Below are 18,173 nucleotides of genomic sequence, written 5' to 3' on the forward strand. Positions count from 1 at the left end.
TCTTTTCCTCTCTCCTTTGGTAACCCTAAGTTTGTTCTCTATATTTGTGAATCTGTTTCTGTTTGTATATACATTCATTTGTAGTAGTTTTTGAGATTCTGCATATAACCGATATCATGTAGTATTTGTCTTTCTCTGTCTTATTTCACTTAGCATAATATTCTCCAGGTCCATCCATGTTGCTGCAAATGGCAATATTGCGTGCATTTTATAGCTGAGCAATATTCTATTTTATATATACCACATTTGGGTTTCTTTCATATGGTAGGTCTATTTTTAGTTTTTTTTTTTTTTTTTTTGCTTTTTAAGGCTGTACCCGAGGCAAATGGAATTTGCCAGGCTAGGGGTCGAACTGGAGCTGCAGCTACTGGTCTTCACCACAGCCACAGCAACACCAGATCCAAGACACTTCTGTGACCTACATCACAGCTCACGGCAACACTAGATCCTTAACCCACTGAGTGAGGCCAGGGATTGAACCCTTACCCTCATGGCTACTAGTCAGGTTAATAACCTGCCGAGGGAGTTCCCGTCGTGGTGCAGTGGTTAACGAATCTGACTAGGAACCATGAGGTTGCGGGTTCAATCCCTGCCCTTGCTCAGTGGGTTAAGGATCCAGCGTTGCCGTGAGCTGTGGTGTAGGTTGCAGACGCGGCTCAGATCCCGCGTTACTGTGGCGTAGGCTGGTGGCTACAGCTCCAATTCAACCCCTAGCCTGGGAACCTCCATATGCCATGGGAGCAGCCTGAGAAATGGCAAAAAACAAAAACAAAAAAACCCAAAAAAACCTGCCGAGCCACAAACAGGAACTCCCTATTTTTAGTTTTTTAAGGGACCTCCATTCTGTTTTCCACAGTGGCTGAACTTTTCCAATCTATTTTAAATATTGCATCATTAAAAAGCTGACTTCCCTCAAGTGAGTGATCCAGGTATGAAAGGGTGCTCCTACCTTATAGTGCACCCGATAACCTGTTCTTGGAAGCAGCACACACGGTCACTTCTGTCTCCATAAGACATGAGTCAAGGGGAGGGGAATAAGTCCCATCTCTTGAAGAGGTGTTTCCAAAACGTCATGGCCAAATTTTTAAACCACCCCACTCAGTGACCCAACTCAGATGTTACAGTCTGTGTGAAGCCTGCCTTGATTTTCCTGAGCAGAGCTAGTCTCTGGCCTCTTTCAGGTGTTAGAGGATTTCATTTCTATTTCTTATGGCACTTGCTTTGCTTATGGAAATCTATTTTACCTTTCTCACTAGACTAGAAGCTTCTTCAGGCCAATGGAACATGCCTTCTTGATCACGTGCAACCTCCATCTGATCACTAATGAAATTCTCAGACCACCATGCATTACCATCCACCACTCCCCAGACAGGGTTATTAAAAGACCCCTTCACACTTAGAGCTTCTCTTGCCCTTCTTTTCTCTTGATTTACTCTTTATAGTATATATAGGCATGTCTTAACTAGATGAAAAACTCCAAAAATAAGACAACTTAGTCATCTCTCTTTTTAAATTCCTCCTAGCACCAAAGGCATTGCTCTGTTTTATAATAGTAAATATCTTTTAGAAAGAATTAAACAAGAGAGGGCCCTGCACAGTTAAGTCTTTCCAGCTTCTTTGGTAATTGGAATATCTCAGCTTTATGTAAACTCTAATAAAGAAAAATGACCTCAGTTCATAATGCATAAAACATTCAGTGTTTTGAAAGAACCCTGAAGGACAAGGGGCCTTCTATTCAGTTCTGTTTGCCTCCTTATTGTTTGGGAGAATCAAGATCTAACCCCGTGAGGCTCTCCTTAACATTCAGTGGAAAGGGTGTGAGATCTTTTTATTTTCTCTTGAATATTAAAAGCCAAATTCCCTCCCATAATTACAAAATATCATCCTGTCCTTGGTCTTAGTTAATAGGATGTTATCAATTCAAGTAGTTTTACCTAGATGAAGGTAGAGGCCTGGATGGCCTTAGTTCTGATTACTAGGAACTGTGTGACATCCTGAGAAGTCTTCTGGGGCAGATTTCTTTGAATCTAGGAGAAGTGGTTGGATCAGCTCTGAGCCTGCAACAGGCCCAGAGTGGGGGCAGGAGGAAGAAGAGGTGAGCAGAGGATGGAACGAGGCCTGACCCTTTGCCCTGCCTCACTTTGAAAAGGAAGTTCTTTCTCCTGGTTCCTCATTAAAGAATCAAGATTACTGCACATTAAAACTAAAGAAAACTAATGGAAGAGGCTTCAGCAAAGTAGCCAATGCAGCATATTAAAGAATCACTTTTTTTTTTTTTTTGTCTTTTTTTGGGTTGCAACTGCGCATACGGAGGTTCCCAGGCTAGGAGTAGAATTGGAGCTGTAGCCACTGGCCTACGCCACAGCCACAGCAATGCCGGATCCTTAACCCACTGAGTGAGGCCAGGGATTGAACCCGCAACCTCATGGTTCCCAATTGAATTTGTTTCTGCTGTTCCACGATGGGAACTCCAAAGGTCACTTTCTTCAAAAGGAAAAAGAGAATACCTATCAATTCCTTTCCTTTCTATTTCTGAATTGTGAAGACAGAATTGCCTCGACAGGAAAAAAATGCCTGCTTCTATGGGACTTTCCTGTTTCTAAGAGGGTGAGGTTAGATTCATGCTACATTAGATAACAGGGAAGCCCAGGGTATGCTCTGTGGTGCACAGTAGGCTCTCAGACGTGGTGACCACTCCGAGGGTTATATTAATGCTGGTTGGGTCTGGTACTGTGACAATCAAGCTTTCATAAAATTCCTGGACAACTTCTCCAGCAGGAGAGCAAGTAGGTCCTGAAGGAAGAGTCAGAGAATCTGGATTTCGCTGGGTGGTATTCCTTTGGCCTTGACACATTCATTCACTGGTAGCATGTCTCAATTAAACAGCACAGTAAACTTGAAAGAAGAACTAGGCTTTTGAAGATGTTTGAAGGAGGTGCACCCCGGGAAACCTCTCCTCCCCAGGGGATGTGGCAGGAGGCCTCTGGAGGGAGGAATACCTCCATCCTTCTATGGGAGGATGGAAGAGAGAGGCTGTTTGTTTTACAGAGGAGCTGACAGCACAAATTACTGTTTTCTTTGTTAAACTGATTTTTGAAACATATTAGCACCATGCCTGGCTGTTGCCTGAAAGGGTGGAGGGCAGAGAATAAAATGTCAAATTGCTGGTTAGTTATCCAAATTCACGTGTTGACAAATCTGGAATTCGCACTAAAGTTGTATTTAATTTCAAATTTAAATCTAAATCTGGGCAGTCTAAAATCTTGGTGGCAATGAATGAAACGATACATGAATTTAAAATTAAATGCAGGAGTTTCCGCTGCAGTGTAATGGGTTCAGAATCCAAAGGCAGTGACTCTGCTTGCTGAGGGAGGTGAAGGTTGGATCCCCAGCCCAGTGCTGTGGGTTAAAGGATCCAGTGTTGCCAAAGCTGCAGCTCATATTACAGTCCCTGGCCCAAGAACTTCCACGTGCAGCAGGTGTGGGCATTAAAAAAAAAATTAAATGCAGAAAGATAAAGAGTTTAAAAAGAGGAGTTCCCTTTGTGGCTCAGTGGTTAACGAATCTGACTAGGAACCATGAGGTTACAGGTTCGATCCGTGGCCTTGCTCAGTGGGTTAAGGATCCAGCATTGTTGTGAACTGTGGTGTATGTTGCAGACGTGGCTTGGATCACGTGTTGCTGGGGTGTAGGCCGGCAGCTGCAGCTCCAATTCGACCCCTAGCCTGGGAATCTCCATATGCTGCGGGAGCAGCCCAAGAAATGGCAAAAAGCCAAAAAAAAAAAAAAAAAAAAAAAGGTTTAAAAAGAAAATTGTTTCAGTTAATACATGCTCTCCCCTGTGGTTCTCTTTTTTAAGTCAGCTGAGCATGTTTAATCACGTGCCTTTAATTAAAGCTCTGCAGCTCTGTACCCACGGAGCACAAAGTGGAGTTTGTTTCACTTAGACAAGAGTGTCCAATGGTTCCACTGCTAGAAAATTGATTTTTAATAATACACATTTCTAACAGAGTCTCCCATTTTGTTTCAGGTTGTGGAAGAAAAACCTGAACCTTACTGAGGGAGAAACAGCCTTAAACATCTCTTCCCTTTAAAAAATTTTTTTTGTGTGGAGTTCCCATTGTGGCTCAGCGGAAATGAATCTGACTAGTATCCATGAAGACATATGTTCAATCCCTGGCCTTGCTCAGTGGCTTAAGAATCTGGTGTTGCTGTGAGCTGTGGTGCAGGTCGCAGATGGGGCTGGGATCTGGCGTTGCTGTGGCTGTGGCATGGGCTGGCGGTTACAGCTCTGATTCAACCCCTAGCCTGGGAACCTTCATATGCCATGAGTGTGGCTCTAAAAAAAGACACACACAAAAATTTCTTTTTAAAGTTTTTATCTCATTCACAGTGATTGTTACGGGTGTATGAACTTAGCTTGAGCACAGTAAACATGATTGTCTGGGAGGGATGAGCACTCTGAGATTCATCTGCAAAGAAATACTAATTTCACTAAGTACCCCCAAACCAACCAGAAGCATTCACACAATAAGCACTGTGTGAATTATCAGTTATTGCACTAGAAGAGACGGGGGAGGAGAGGACTGGGTCACAGGAGAAGGCGTGCTGGGTTGGCAGCCAGGGCCCTCAGTTCTAGCCCAGTCCTGCTGGGGACAATCTGTATACACCAGGACAGGTCATTCCCTGCTATCGCCTCCATTTCCTTCTCTAGCTCTTGAGTGGGTTGACTAGATCGCTCATCAGATGTAGCTAATATGTAATGCATCTTGCACATCTGTACATGGCAAGGTTCCATGATGTCCAATGTGACATAGATTACAGGTGAGTCTTAAAGTAAGTTTGGAACAAGGGAGTCTTGGCTTAGAGTGACTCTTAGGTGAGTGACTTACTCCCCGAATCCTCATCTATAAAATGGGGATGATAATGGGTCCCCGTTATAGGATCATTGTGAGGTCTTAATGTGATAATACACCTAAGGCCCTTAGGACAGTGTCTGATGTAAATGTTAGCTGACATTTGATTGAAGAAATATTTCCTTTTCCATATGGGTTTTCTTGAGTTCAGTGCTTTTGCCTGGTCACCACCCTCAACTGTCTGGAGTGTCCATATGTCCCCTGTGAATATTTTGTGACTTTTATTATCCCTTGGAAATGTTTGGTGGATGTTCTGCATGGCTATCAGAGCTCTAATTTTCAAGCTGTGAAAAAAAAAAAAAAGTGAAACTTGTGGAAAAAAGCCTTAAGCTTTAAATACCTCTAATGTTCTTTGGCTTTAATCTCATGTGCAGTGGCTGCTGTTTAATGCCTCTGCATGGCATTAAGTATCAGGAGCTGAAGATTAACTTCAGGATCTCAAGGGTGGTATTAGAAATGCTGCTGACGGCTCCCACAGTTTTTTTTTTTTTTTTTTATAAGTGAAAAGGCCTTACCTAGACCCCAACTCAAAGACGTTTATTCATACACTCATTCACTCTTTCACTCACAAGCTTTTACCATGTGTCAATCACTGGACAAGGGAAATAAACCTTGGTTTCTCCTTTAGAAGAGGTCAGAGCCTATGGGAAAGACAGATGAACAAATTCATAAATTGCTGAAGTGGTAAGGGCTATTATAAGGACATGAACAAAATGCTGTGGGAGCCCAGAGAACGGAGCAACTGACTATGCTCCGAGGAGCCTGGAAGTGGCAACCGAGCAAGTAAAGCCTTTCTGTGTGATTGTGCATGTGCTTATCTATCTGGGCATTGCAGGGACGGGCAGGGCAAAGGCATTGGGCAAGAGGTTGAGGTCCATTGGGAGGTACAATGCACATTCCTGGGAAATAATTAGCTTCTTTGAAAGTAGTGAGAGGGAGCTAGGGAAAAACTCATCTAGCATCCCAGCTTCTTCCAGGGAAGAGAGCATTTATTTGTACCAGATGCACAGATGGCAAAGGGAATAGCTTTATGGATACTGAAGTATTAAATCTGGACTTTAAAAGCAGGTGCATAGTGATTTTGAGATCCCCCACCCCAAAAACCTAGTATAGCCATGAAGCAGCTAAATTCATCCTAAAATGTACATAGTATGGCATGCATCCACAATTCCCCAAAAGTCTTCTTTCAGGCAGTCTTGTGAGTCAGGTAAAGAAGCTGGATATTAGAATAGAGAAGATAAATGGAAGATTTTTAGAACTCCACAAAAAATCAGTGGACACTGATATGAACACTCACATACCTATTACCTAGATTCAGCCATCCTTAAGGATGTTCCATTTCACCATATTTGATCTGCATACAGATATGTCTGTGTGTGTGCATGTGTATTTGGGACCATTTAAAAATTACCAACATCATGATATTTTATACCGAAATACTCTGTACACATGTATACATGCCCCCAAATAAAGACATTTTCCTACTTAGCCAAACACCAGTTTCACATCTAACAGAATAAATTCCCTAATTTCTAATACTGAACCAGTATTTATTTTCCCCTGGTTGTCTCAGATTATCTATCTGTCTATCTATCTACTTTATCTATCTTTAGCTGTATCTGCTGCATGCAGAAATTCCCAGTCCAGGAACTGAACCCATGCCGCAGCAGTGACACAAGCTGCTGCAGTGACAATGCCACATCCTTAACCTGCTGCACCACAAGAGACCTTCCTAGCTCTTTTTATTTTTTAGGGCATATGGAGGTTCCCGGGCTAGAGGTCGAACAGGAGCTGCAGCTGCCAGCCTACACCACAGCCACGGCAACACCAGATCTAGGCCACTTCTGTGACTTACACCACAGCTCATGGCAATGCCAGATCCTTAACCCACTGAACAAGGCCAGGGATCGAACCCGCATCCTCATGGATACTGGTCGGGTTGGTTAACCACTGGGCCACTACAGGAACTCCTTTATTTTTTTCCAACAAGGCAAATATATATATATATATATTTTAATGGGTGGCATAAGATTTGTGGACTCTTTGGACATAGACAAGTCTAATTTCTACTTTAAGCTGTATTTTTCACTCTGCCAGATTTCTTTGAAGCCTGAAATATCCCTTAGGCTTGTATAAGTATACATAAATGCTCAAGTGAAATGGGATTAATCTGCCAAGGAAAGCTAAAGAAAAGAAGAGCTGGGATTTAGGAAACAGTGACATTCTAAGAACATCGTCCCTTCAGGCTGAATCTCTCAGAAAGATTGATCTGCTTTTTTTCTAACAGAGAACCCTGGAGAAATTGAATTGATGTTGAAACAAAAATGCTAACAGATGATATCCCACTTTTCTTCCTGACACTCCACACCGAACTTGGGTATTTTAATCAGATGTTAGGAAATTCGAAAAAGCAAAGCAAGAACATTCTGACTGCTTTTCCAAATCATCTTTTCACGCCTCTCCTCACCATCTCACACCACCCAGGATTCAATCAGTGCTGCCACAAGGCCTGCCGGGCTCTGGGCCCCAGACTCGAGACATCCTTCAAGGAGTACAGTCTGAAGATGCTCTGACTCCGGGGACAATGAATAATGTTCATTTCTACCAGGAGAACTGAAGCCACGGTTGGACAGAGAAGATCTCATTACAGTATAAGAAAAGAATTTGGGACCAAAGGCTATACATTCGAAATGTTTTGAAATGATCTCCAATTTACAGAAAAGTTATAAGTACAGTGAAAGAACCACATGTTCCACAGTCATAGGAGAGTAATTTTCCAAACAGATGTCCATAATCTCCTAATATTTTGTTCTCTTATATAACCACAATACAACTATCAAAATTAGAAAATTAACCCTGACAGGTTATGATCTAACATTTAGATTCCATTCAGGTTTCACCCAATCCCTTTATAGCAAAAAAGATTCAGTTTGGAATCACATGTTGCCTTAAATTGTTGTGTCTCTTTAATCTTCTCCAATCTGGAAGGATCCCTCAGTCTCTACTTGACTCTCTCTCTCCCTCTCTCTCTCTTTTTTTTTTTTTTTTAAATAGCTGCACTCGCAGTATGTGGAACTTCCCCAGCCATGGATTGAATTTGAGCTGCAGCTGCGACCTATACTGCAGCTGTGGCATTGCCAGATCCTTTAACCCAATGCAATGAGCTGGGGATCGAACTTGTGCCTCTGCAGTCACCTGAACCACTGCACTCAGGTTCTTAACCCACTGTGCCACAGCAGGAACTCCTCTACTTGATATTTGCGATTTAAAAAAAAATCTTTTTAGGGCCATACCCTCGACATATGGAGGTTCCCAGGCTAGGAGTTGGAGATGTAGCTGCTGGCCTACACCACAGCTCACAGCAATGCCGGATCTTTAACTCACTGAGTGAGGCCAGGGATCAAAACTGCGTCCTCATGGATTCTAGTCAGATTCGTTTCTGCTGAGCCAGGGAGGGAACTCCGATATTTGTGATCTTAAAAATTTTGCGGACTCTGGAGTTCCCGTTGTGGCTCAGTGGCTAACGAATCCAACTAGGAACCATGAGGTTGTGGGTTTGATCCCTGGCCTCACTCAGTGGGTTAAGGATCCGGCACTGCCGTGAGCTGTGGTGTAGGTTGCAGATGCAGCTCAGATCCTGCGTTGCTGTGGCTCTGGCGTAGGCCAGCAGCTACAGCTCCGATTTGACCCCTAGCCTGGGAACCTCCATATGCTGCAGGAGCGGCCCAAGAAAATGGCAAAAAGACAAAAAAAAAAATTTTTGAGGACTCTGGACCAGTTGTTTTGTAGACCATCCCATAGTTTGGTTTTGTCAGATGTCTCCTTATGATTAGATTCAGATTGTGCATCTTTGGCAGGAATAGTATTACAGGAGTAATGATGTGTTTTTCTCATCGGATCCTATGGGGTAGTGCATGATTTTGATTGCTCCCATTAGTGATAATATTCACTCTGATCATTTGATTAAGGTGGTTTTTTAAAAAAAAGATTTTTATTTTTTCCATTATAGTTGGTTTACAGTGTTCTATTTTCTACTGTACAGCAAAGTGACCCGGTCACACATACATATATAAATTATTTTTCTCACATTATCCTCCATCATGCTGCAACTTAAGCGACTAGATATAGTTCCCAGTGCTATACAGCAGGATCTCATTGCCTATCTATTCCAAACAATAGTTCACATCTATTAATCCTAGATTCCCCTGTCAAGCTACTTTTATATAAAGCTACCCTTTACCCTTTTGTAATTACTTAGTATTTTGTGAGCAGGTATTTTGTAATGATGTAACTGTCCCAATCCTAATCAAACTTTATTACTTTTTTTTGGCTGTGCCCATGGCATGCAGAAGTTCCTGGGCCAGGGATCAAACCTACACCATGGCAGTGACCCAAGCCACATCAGTGACAATGCCAGGTCCTTAACCCACGAAGCCACCAGGGAACTCCTTAATCAAACCGTAAACTCATCGTGTATTAATTTACAATCCTTAAGTCTTTCCATTTTAGTGTTTCCATTTTAGTCAGTGGTTGATAATCTGTTACCATCATTATTTATTTTGATACTCGGATTGTCCCAGATTTGTCCAATGGCAGCCCCTTCACGCTGACTCCTGTGTCCTTTTGACAAAGCCCCACCATTTTTTGAGCACTTCCTTCTTTCTGATACAAGATATATTCCAAATTGACCTGTACTTTGCATGCTACAGTCCTGAATCAGCCAGCCATTTCTCCAAGGAGCCTCGGTTCCTTTTAGTGGAGAATGGTATTTATAAGCTAGGGTGTTCCTTATTATTGGGGATCTGTTCCCAGGCTCTCACTGGACAGAACTATTCAATATACATGTGTACTACTTTCCTATTGCTGCTGTAACAAACTACCACACACACAGTGGCTTGCTTAGCATAACACAAATGTATTATCTTATAGTGCTGGAGGGCAGCAGTCCTAAAATCAAGGTGTCAGCAGGGCTATATTCCTTCTGGAGTCCCTAGGAGAGTATTCATTTCCTTGCATTTCCATTTTCTTTTCTTTCTTTTTTTTTTTTTTTTTTTTGTCTTTTTGCTATTTCTTTGGGCCGCTCTCATATGGAGGTTTCCAGGCTAGGGGTTGAATCGGAGCTGTAGCCACTGGCCTATGCCAGAGCCACAGCAACGCGGGATCCGAGCCGCGTCTACAACCTACACCACAGCTCACGGCAACACCGGATCGTTAACCCACTGAGCAAGGGCAGGGACCGAACCTGCAACCTCATAGTTCCTAGTCGGATTCGTTAACCACTGCGCCATGACGGGAACTCCAAAGTATTTTTTTTTTTTTTTTTTTGTGCATTTCCATTTTCTAGAAGCTGCCTGCATACCTTAGCTTTCGTCCTCTTCTTTACCAATGTCAAGTGGCCAGCAGCCCAGCATCTTCAGGTCTCCTTCTCTCTGACCTCTGCTTCTGTCAGTACTTCTCTGACCCACCTTCCTCCCAGTATAATCACAAGGACCACTGTGACTACGGTGGACCTACCCAGATAATCCAGAATAATCTTCCTATCTCAGGATACTTAATCATATCTGCAAAGTCCCTTTTGCCCTATAAGGGAATACATCCACAGTTCGGGGCATTAAGATGAAGACCGTTATTCTCCCATCCATGTACAGGATGTGGGTATTTACACACTTATTTCTCTATTTTTAGAAATAGATTGGAAATCACGAGTTCATTTGGATACCTCCCATTCTGATTTAACAGCCGCAGGATTCATTCCAGCTTTCTCTGTTTCAATATTTGCACCTCTCTCCACCAACAGTGAGAAACCTGCCTTCCCTTGTCCTTAATAAGTTACTCATTTGATTTATCGCCTCTATGTAACCACCAGCCTCTTATCCCATTTCCGTCCTCATACCCACGGAGGAATGTCCTCCCGCTCTGCTTGGACTCAGAAATGTTACACTCGGCTGCCCTTTCTCGGGACGCCCTCCTCACTCCAGCCCAAACCAGCCATCGCCCTTGCAGAAAAACCCCCGGCTGCTCCCATGTGGACACCTTTCTCACCCTACTGGGGCTCCCACAGTCACCTCCGAGCCCCTCTAAAGTGCCGTGCTCTTCTCTCCACCCCTCCCCGAACTGGTTGAGGAGCCAATCGTTGCTAGGGGGAGGAAGAAAAGTCCAAATGGCATATTTTTAGGAAGGAGCAAGGTCACTGAAACTCTGATCCAAACAAAGTTGGGAGATGTGGAATGCTCGGGAGTGGGTGGGGGGGACTGGGAACAAGGTGGAAGGGCACAATGGGTTGGGGGTGGGGGTGGGGTTGGGGGGGACTCGAGGCTGGAGAAATACTGGCCGCTGGGATGGGTCCCAGTTCTTGGGCCTCTTTGTCTATTTTGAGGAGCGGACTCATATTTTTCTGGGCTGAGAAGGCTGCCACCAGCCTGGAGCCACATCAAACCACTTTTTATTAAAAAACCACCCTTTGGCTCCTGCTGTTTTTTATGCTGATTAAGAACACCGACTTGGCTCAACGAACAAGAGGGCTGATTGTTGCTCTGTCTCTTGAAGCAGAAGAGGCTTTTGATCAAGTTGAGTGGGAGTTGAGGTTTGAGGTACTTTAAAAAATGAAATTGGGAGATAAGCTGATGAACTGAATGTGAACTTCGTTCCAAGCTCAATGAACAGAAATGTTTCAGATCCTTTTAATCTGGAAAAAGCCCATCGCAATTGCCCTTTTAATCCCTTATTTTTCTTTAAGATAAAGTTGCTTCTCAAATTGTTTAACGTTTCTCTGTCTACAGAGAAGGCCACGTCAAAAATCAACTCTGAAGCTTAAAGAGGTATAGGCATCTCTTTCTTTTTGAGGGATTGGGCACCTTGGCCTTGTCCCTTCACTCTCTGGCACCCAGAGCAAGGGTGCTGTCTTCAGTGACTATCAGAGTGATGGGGGGGTGGCGCTCGGCTTTGCAGCATGGTGGCTGTAGATTGGCTGTACAAAAAAGCAGAAGCTTGTGGGTTCTAATCTCAGTTCCTCCCTGCCTTCTGAGCGACTTTAGGAGAGTCATTTAATTTCCACATGTTTGGTCTGCTCCATCCTCTTACAGAGCTAATGATATCCCTCATTGACTTATGTCATAGGGGTGTCGTAAGGGCTGATGAACGTACAGGGCGGTCAAACATTGCATACGTGTGATGAGCTAGAGAGCCGGGAGACCTCTTTCAATTAGCGGTGATCTTTCCCTTCAGGAATGAGCTATGCTTATGGTGCTAGTAATTTTTGGCTATTTCTCTGTTTATCTTATTAGTTCAACTCATGTTATCATTAATTATATACATAATAATATGCTTGGTTCAACACAGATGAAGTCATCCACTTCAGTAGTTTTGTGTCTCCTTCCTATGTGCCTGGCACTCTCTGTACTAGAATTAAAAACCTAAGGAAAAGCCACATTTGGGAAGGTCAACAAATGTGAAATATTTATGAGCAAATTCATGTTTATCTTTCTACTGTTCCCTCTGATGATTTATTTGTTTGAACAGAGGCTCCTCTTTTTATCATAAAACATCTGAGGGAAGCTTAGCTTCAGTTTCCTGAGTATGTGTGAAAGACACAGCATAGTTTTTTTTAAAAAAGGAAAGACTCCCCATTAGCCACTTTCTCATAGAATGGCAGTCCCCAAAGACGTGGCAATCTACTTATTAATTTTCATGTAGCTGTTCCCTGCTAAAGGGGGCAGTAGCCCAAATTAGGCCTGCCCCTTTGCTGTGCCAAGCAGGTGGGAAAATTGACTACCATCAGACTATTCTCAACATAGGGAAGTTAAGCCAGGCTGGACACGAACTGAAAACTAAACCGAAAATGATTATCTCATAATCCTGAAAAAAATCCTCATAATGCACATGTGGAAAAATTGCTTTCCACACACATCCCCTGCCCAGTGCAGGAGGCCACTTGCTGCCTTCAGAAACATTACCTTTGAACAGGCAGCAGCAGGAAAGCTCCGGGCTTTCCTCTCAACTAGAGGTGACATCTAAGGTCCACACACCAATGGGAAAATAAAACACACAAACTAAGACAACACAGAGCGGGATAGAAGGGTTTGGCCACTTTGCTTCCAGTTACTGGCTTTGGCTGCGAGTTGGGCTTCTGGCTGGCGGCTGCTGGAAAACTTTTGGACTATTTTCGACAGACAGAACAGGCCATGTGAAATGTCTATTATTATTTCCATCTTGGCTGCCTCAAGCACACAGAACTGGCTGCCTTCTGTCCCTTGTCCTGCAGCCTGTGATCTGAGCGAGTAAAGCTCCAAAGCACAGAGACCTCCCCCAGTGCCAGTCTGCCATCTTACCCCCAGGAAGGTCTTCTCCATGCTGCAGCTGCTGATGTTTCTGAAGTATGAGCCCAACCTCATCTTCCTCTTCTGAAATGATCACAACTCGCCATGTCAAGATCTAAGGTACCAACAAGCCCTTAAGTTGGAAACCAGATAAAATTTTCTAGGATTGCAATGTTTTAAGATTCGCATGTTTTTCTAATATGTATTTGAGAACCAGGGAGAATATTACCAGTTCTTTGTTTTTAGGGCCACACCTGCAGCATATGGAAGTTCCTGGGCTGGGGGTCGAATTGGAACTGCAGCTCCCGGCCTACGCCACAGCCACGGCAATGCCAGATCCTTAATCCACTGAGCGAGTCCAGGGAGCAAACCCATATCCTCATGTACACTATGTCAGGTCTTTTTTTTTCGGATTTTTTTTCTTTTTTGGCCACACAGGTAGTATTGGAAGTTGCCGGGCCAGGGATCAAACCTACGCCACAGAGCAGCAACCAGAGCCACAGCGCTGAGAACGCTGGAGTCTCAACCCACTAGGCCATCAGAGAACTCCCCATGTAGGGTTCTTAACTCATCAAGCCACAATGGGAACTCCCAGTTCTCTAAGCAACTCCCACCTGTAGAACTTGGCTTTGCTCCCCAGACCCTATTTTCTCCTTCTTGGCTAAGGAGGAAGGATGGGGCGGTTTAAAGGACCTCCATGGGATTTAAGATGAATCCACAAAGCTTTGGGCATTTACGAGTAATAATTCACATATCTTTACATGTGTAACCTCAGCTCTGAAAAAACCCAAGGGGCCTGTGGTCTGACCTGTTGATGTTGACATTCTCTGGCCTCCTACACAAGAAGAAAGACTTGTTTATTTCTTTGGACTTTGGACCATGTGAAGTCCACTCTACAGTGTGCCAAAAAGACTGGGGTTGGCTGATTTCTATTTTTATTAGAAATCCTGAGCTTCAGGAAAAATGGAATTTTAGCTAGGAGGGCAGATTTGCTTTTTTTTTTTTTTAATTTGTCTATTAACCGACCTCTCTATCTACTGATATAAATAGGCTTTCTTTTTGTTATATTGAAGTACAGTTGGTTAACAATGTTGTGTTAATTTCTGCTCTACAGCAGAGTGACTCAGTTATGCATATATATATAGATGTCAAGATCGCCATGCCAAGATCTAAGGTACCACCAACCCTTTAGTTGGAAACCAGATAAAATTCTCTAGGATTGCAATGTTTAAGATTCACATGTATTTCTAATATGTATTTGAGAACCAGGGAGAATATTACCATATATATATATATATATATATATATATTCCATATATACATATATATTCTTGTTCATTATGGTTTATCACAGGATAATGAATATAGTTCCTAGTGCTATACAATAGGACCTTGTTGTCTATTCATCCTGTACATAATAGTTTGCATTCGCTAATCCCAAGCTCCAAATCCTTCCCTCCCCCAACCCCCTTGGCAACCACATGCCTGTTCTCTATGTCTGTGTGTCTGTTTCTGTTTCATAGATATGTTCATTTGTGTTGTATTTTATTTTATTGTTTTACAGCTGTACCTGCAGCTAGGGGTCAAATTGGAGCTGCATCTGCAGACCTATGCCACAGCCACAGCAACTTGGTATCCGAGCCGCATCTGTGACCTACACCATAGCTAGTGGCAGTGCTGGATCCATAACATACAGAGTGAGGCCAGGGATCGAACCTGTATCCTCATGGACACTATGTCAGTTTCTTAACCTGCTAAGCCACAACAGGAACTCCTTGTGTTGTATTTTAGCTTCCACCTAAAAGTGGTATCATATGGTATTTTTCTTTCTCTTTCTGATTTACTTCACTCAGTATGATAATCTCTAGGTCCAACCTTGTTCCTGCAAATGGCATTATTTCATTCTTTTTTTTAATGGCTGATTAGTATTCCATTGTGTGTAATCCACTCATTTGTGTATGGATATTTAGGTTGTTTCCATGTCTTGGCTGTTGTAAATAGTGCTGCTGTGACCATAGGTGTCCATGTGTCTTTTTGAATTACAGTTTTGTCTGGATATGTGCCCAGGAGTGAGATTGCTAAATCATATGTTAACGCTATCCTTTCTGATAACCTCCATACAGTTTTCTATAGTGGCTGCACCAATTTACATTCCCACCAACAGTGTAAGAAGGTTCCCTTTTCTCCACACCCTTTCTGCTTTGTTTGAGTTCTTATTCCAACGTTTCTAGGTTTGCAAATTTGGGGAAGTTATTGACACACGTCTGTGCCTTGGTTTCCTCATTTGCAACAACAGAGAAATAGGCACAAGTAGAAGCTTACCTTGAGTCTACTTTTCTCTTCTTTTCTTTTTTTTTTTTTAACCCAGCCATTTTGTAGACAAACAAAGATTTCAAGGACTTGTGCAAATGCGGGTTCACTGGGACTGTTTCACAACTGCCTCCCCATGATGTCAGCAGACGTTTAAGGAACAAGCAGAGTGACACAAGGTCAGGGAGAAGAGTGGGAGGGTCCTGCCTCTGTCACCACATCCAGGGTTAGGCCAAGGCATTTGCAGGATCGCCAGCAACATACTCATAACCATTATTTTAAATGGCATTTGAATTTTACAGACATTAATTAATTTCTTGGGTGAGGTATGCACTGTGCCACTCCTTGGGCTGGGTTCATTGACTTAAAAATAAACAAATTATGCATCCTGAAGGGTTCACTTAGAGAGAAGACAAGCCCCAAAGCCGGGGAGTCAGGGGAAACCTGGGTCTTATTTTGGTCTTGTCTCTCCTGAGCTGGCCCTTCTCCATCTATTCAGGCTTATTCTCTGCTTTTTCTCAACACATTCCCTTTGCTCTCTTCAGCTCTCCCTCCCACGGTCCCAAGGCTGTGATGCACTCAGGCTTTCATCATGTTGGCCTTCTAGGAAAGCTTCCCTTTCTTACCTTCTTATCCATATTTTGCTCATCCTTTAGGGCCCAAAGCATCAGCTTTCCTCTCCATGCTTCTCTCCCCTACTATGCTGCTTTCATGATTTCTTTCAGCATCTAGAAGAATTATACAGGCAAAAACCGAGGCTTCCATCTTTTTTTTTTTTTTTTTTTTTTTGCTATTGCTATAGTGTCCCTCCTTGCATATTTATTGAAGGCTTATGCTGTGGCACAACTGTGCTAGCAGCCACATGTTCTATGTGCTCTCTGAATTCTAAGTTCTAGATTTTTTTTTTTGTGAGACTTTAAGATATTAAGTTATTTGCACAAAGCCCCAAGCTAGGAAGTGACAAGGATGGAATTTAACTTTGAGCCTGTCCCTTTTTGCAACTTTCCAGAAAATCTTGTGTGCGGCATGTGAACGAGTCACGTGCAGATAGGAGGGATGGGAAGGCCTTCTCAGAAGGTCTGAAGATGAGCTTGACAGAGGAGTGAGAACTGGTGAACAGATTTAGTGGGTGGTTGGGTGGGGGTGCGGTGAGCAGAGTGTTCTGGGCTGAGGACACGAGGGAATAAGAGGCCCAAGGGAAGGATTGTGGAGGACTGGAGGGAAATGGGGCCTCAGGGTTGGGTGAGGATCACAGCTCTCTGACCACCTGTCTCATGGGAGGACTTGCCTAAGCTTGGCCTGAGCACTGGCCAGAGGCCTAGTGCCAGGTTGAAAGTTTCTCCAAGCAGCAAGAGAGAGATTTTAAGGCTGAATGCAAGCTTTGCCCTTAGGAGGGAAGAGAGCCAGATTGGGCTGCTCCTTTGGTCCCTGAACTCAAGCACTGAGAGAGGGGCCATCAGTGGGAGACCAAGCTCATTTCAGAAGTTAAATGGGTGCTAGGATGGAGTGAGAGCCAAGGGTAAGTGTTGGGGCAGAGCGTGGGTCCAAGCACATTTGATGAATAGAGCTGGTGGCCTGGGGCTTGTCTGCAATAACTGCAACAACCAAGAAGGCCTATGTGGCTTACAGGTAGGGAATCTGGAAAGAGAAGACCATGAGGGTCTTAGAGGATCACATGAAGGGGCAGAGTCTTTAAAAAGATCTCTCGACCCTATGACTTCATTTTTATTTTTTGTTTATTCATTTGTTTGGCCACGCCCAAAGGGAAGGAATGGAACCCACGCCACAGCAGTGACCTTGCCAGATCCTCAACCTGCTGCGCCACTAGGGAACTCCAACCCTGTGGTTTTGGAGTAAGTTGTCAGGGGTGGGGGTGGGAGTGGGGCAGGACTGATGGAGGCAGAGTCAGTCGAGGGCAGCTGTAGAGTTGATTCATTGGGAGCAGCAGAGGTATGGGTAGAATGCTCTATCCCCTGCCCCAATGCCTCAGTTGCTATGGAGTGAAATATGTCTAGGAGGAGGAGATACGTTGGGATTTCTGAAAATCTCACGCTGTCTGTGGGAGGCCTTCTGCGTGGAGGCTGAGGGATGTCTTGGGGATTTGGGATTCCCTCCCTTCCACAAATATTTTTCTGCTTATTCATTGACTAATTGTCTGTTGAGTACATAGCATTATACTAGGTACCACTCTGGGCACTGGGAAGAGGGGGCCCCAAGGCATCAATGTCCCTGTATGCATGAAGATTTATTATAGCACAGGAGACAGACATGGGACAAATAAACACACAAATTGAGGTGTGAATTTGGAATGTGAGTGCTATGAGAAAGATGGTAGAAGGGTCTGATAGTTGGGGTGAGTGGAGAGGCCTCTCTGAGGAAATGATATTTAAGCTTAGATCTGATGGATGAGCAAGAGTTGACCAAGTGAAGCAGGAGGAGAGAGCATTCCAGACCATGGGAATAATGTGGGCAAAATCTTTGTGACAGGAAAGAACTTGTAGCTTCAATAGAAATCAAAGTTGTTGGAATGCAGAGAGCAAAGTAGGGGCTGGAGAAGTAGGCAGGGGCTTCAGAGTCCAGGTTGGGGACCTCAAATTTTATCTTCTAGTCATAGGGGAGCCATTAGAGGAGT

Source organism: Sus scrofa, chromosome 1, assembly GCF_000003025.6.
Source record: "Sus scrofa isolate TJ Tabasco breed Duroc chromosome 1, Sscrofa11.1, whole genome shotgun sequence".
Taxonomy (NCBI): Eukaryota; Metazoa; Chordata; class Mammalia; order Artiodactyla; family Suidae; genus Sus; species Sus scrofa.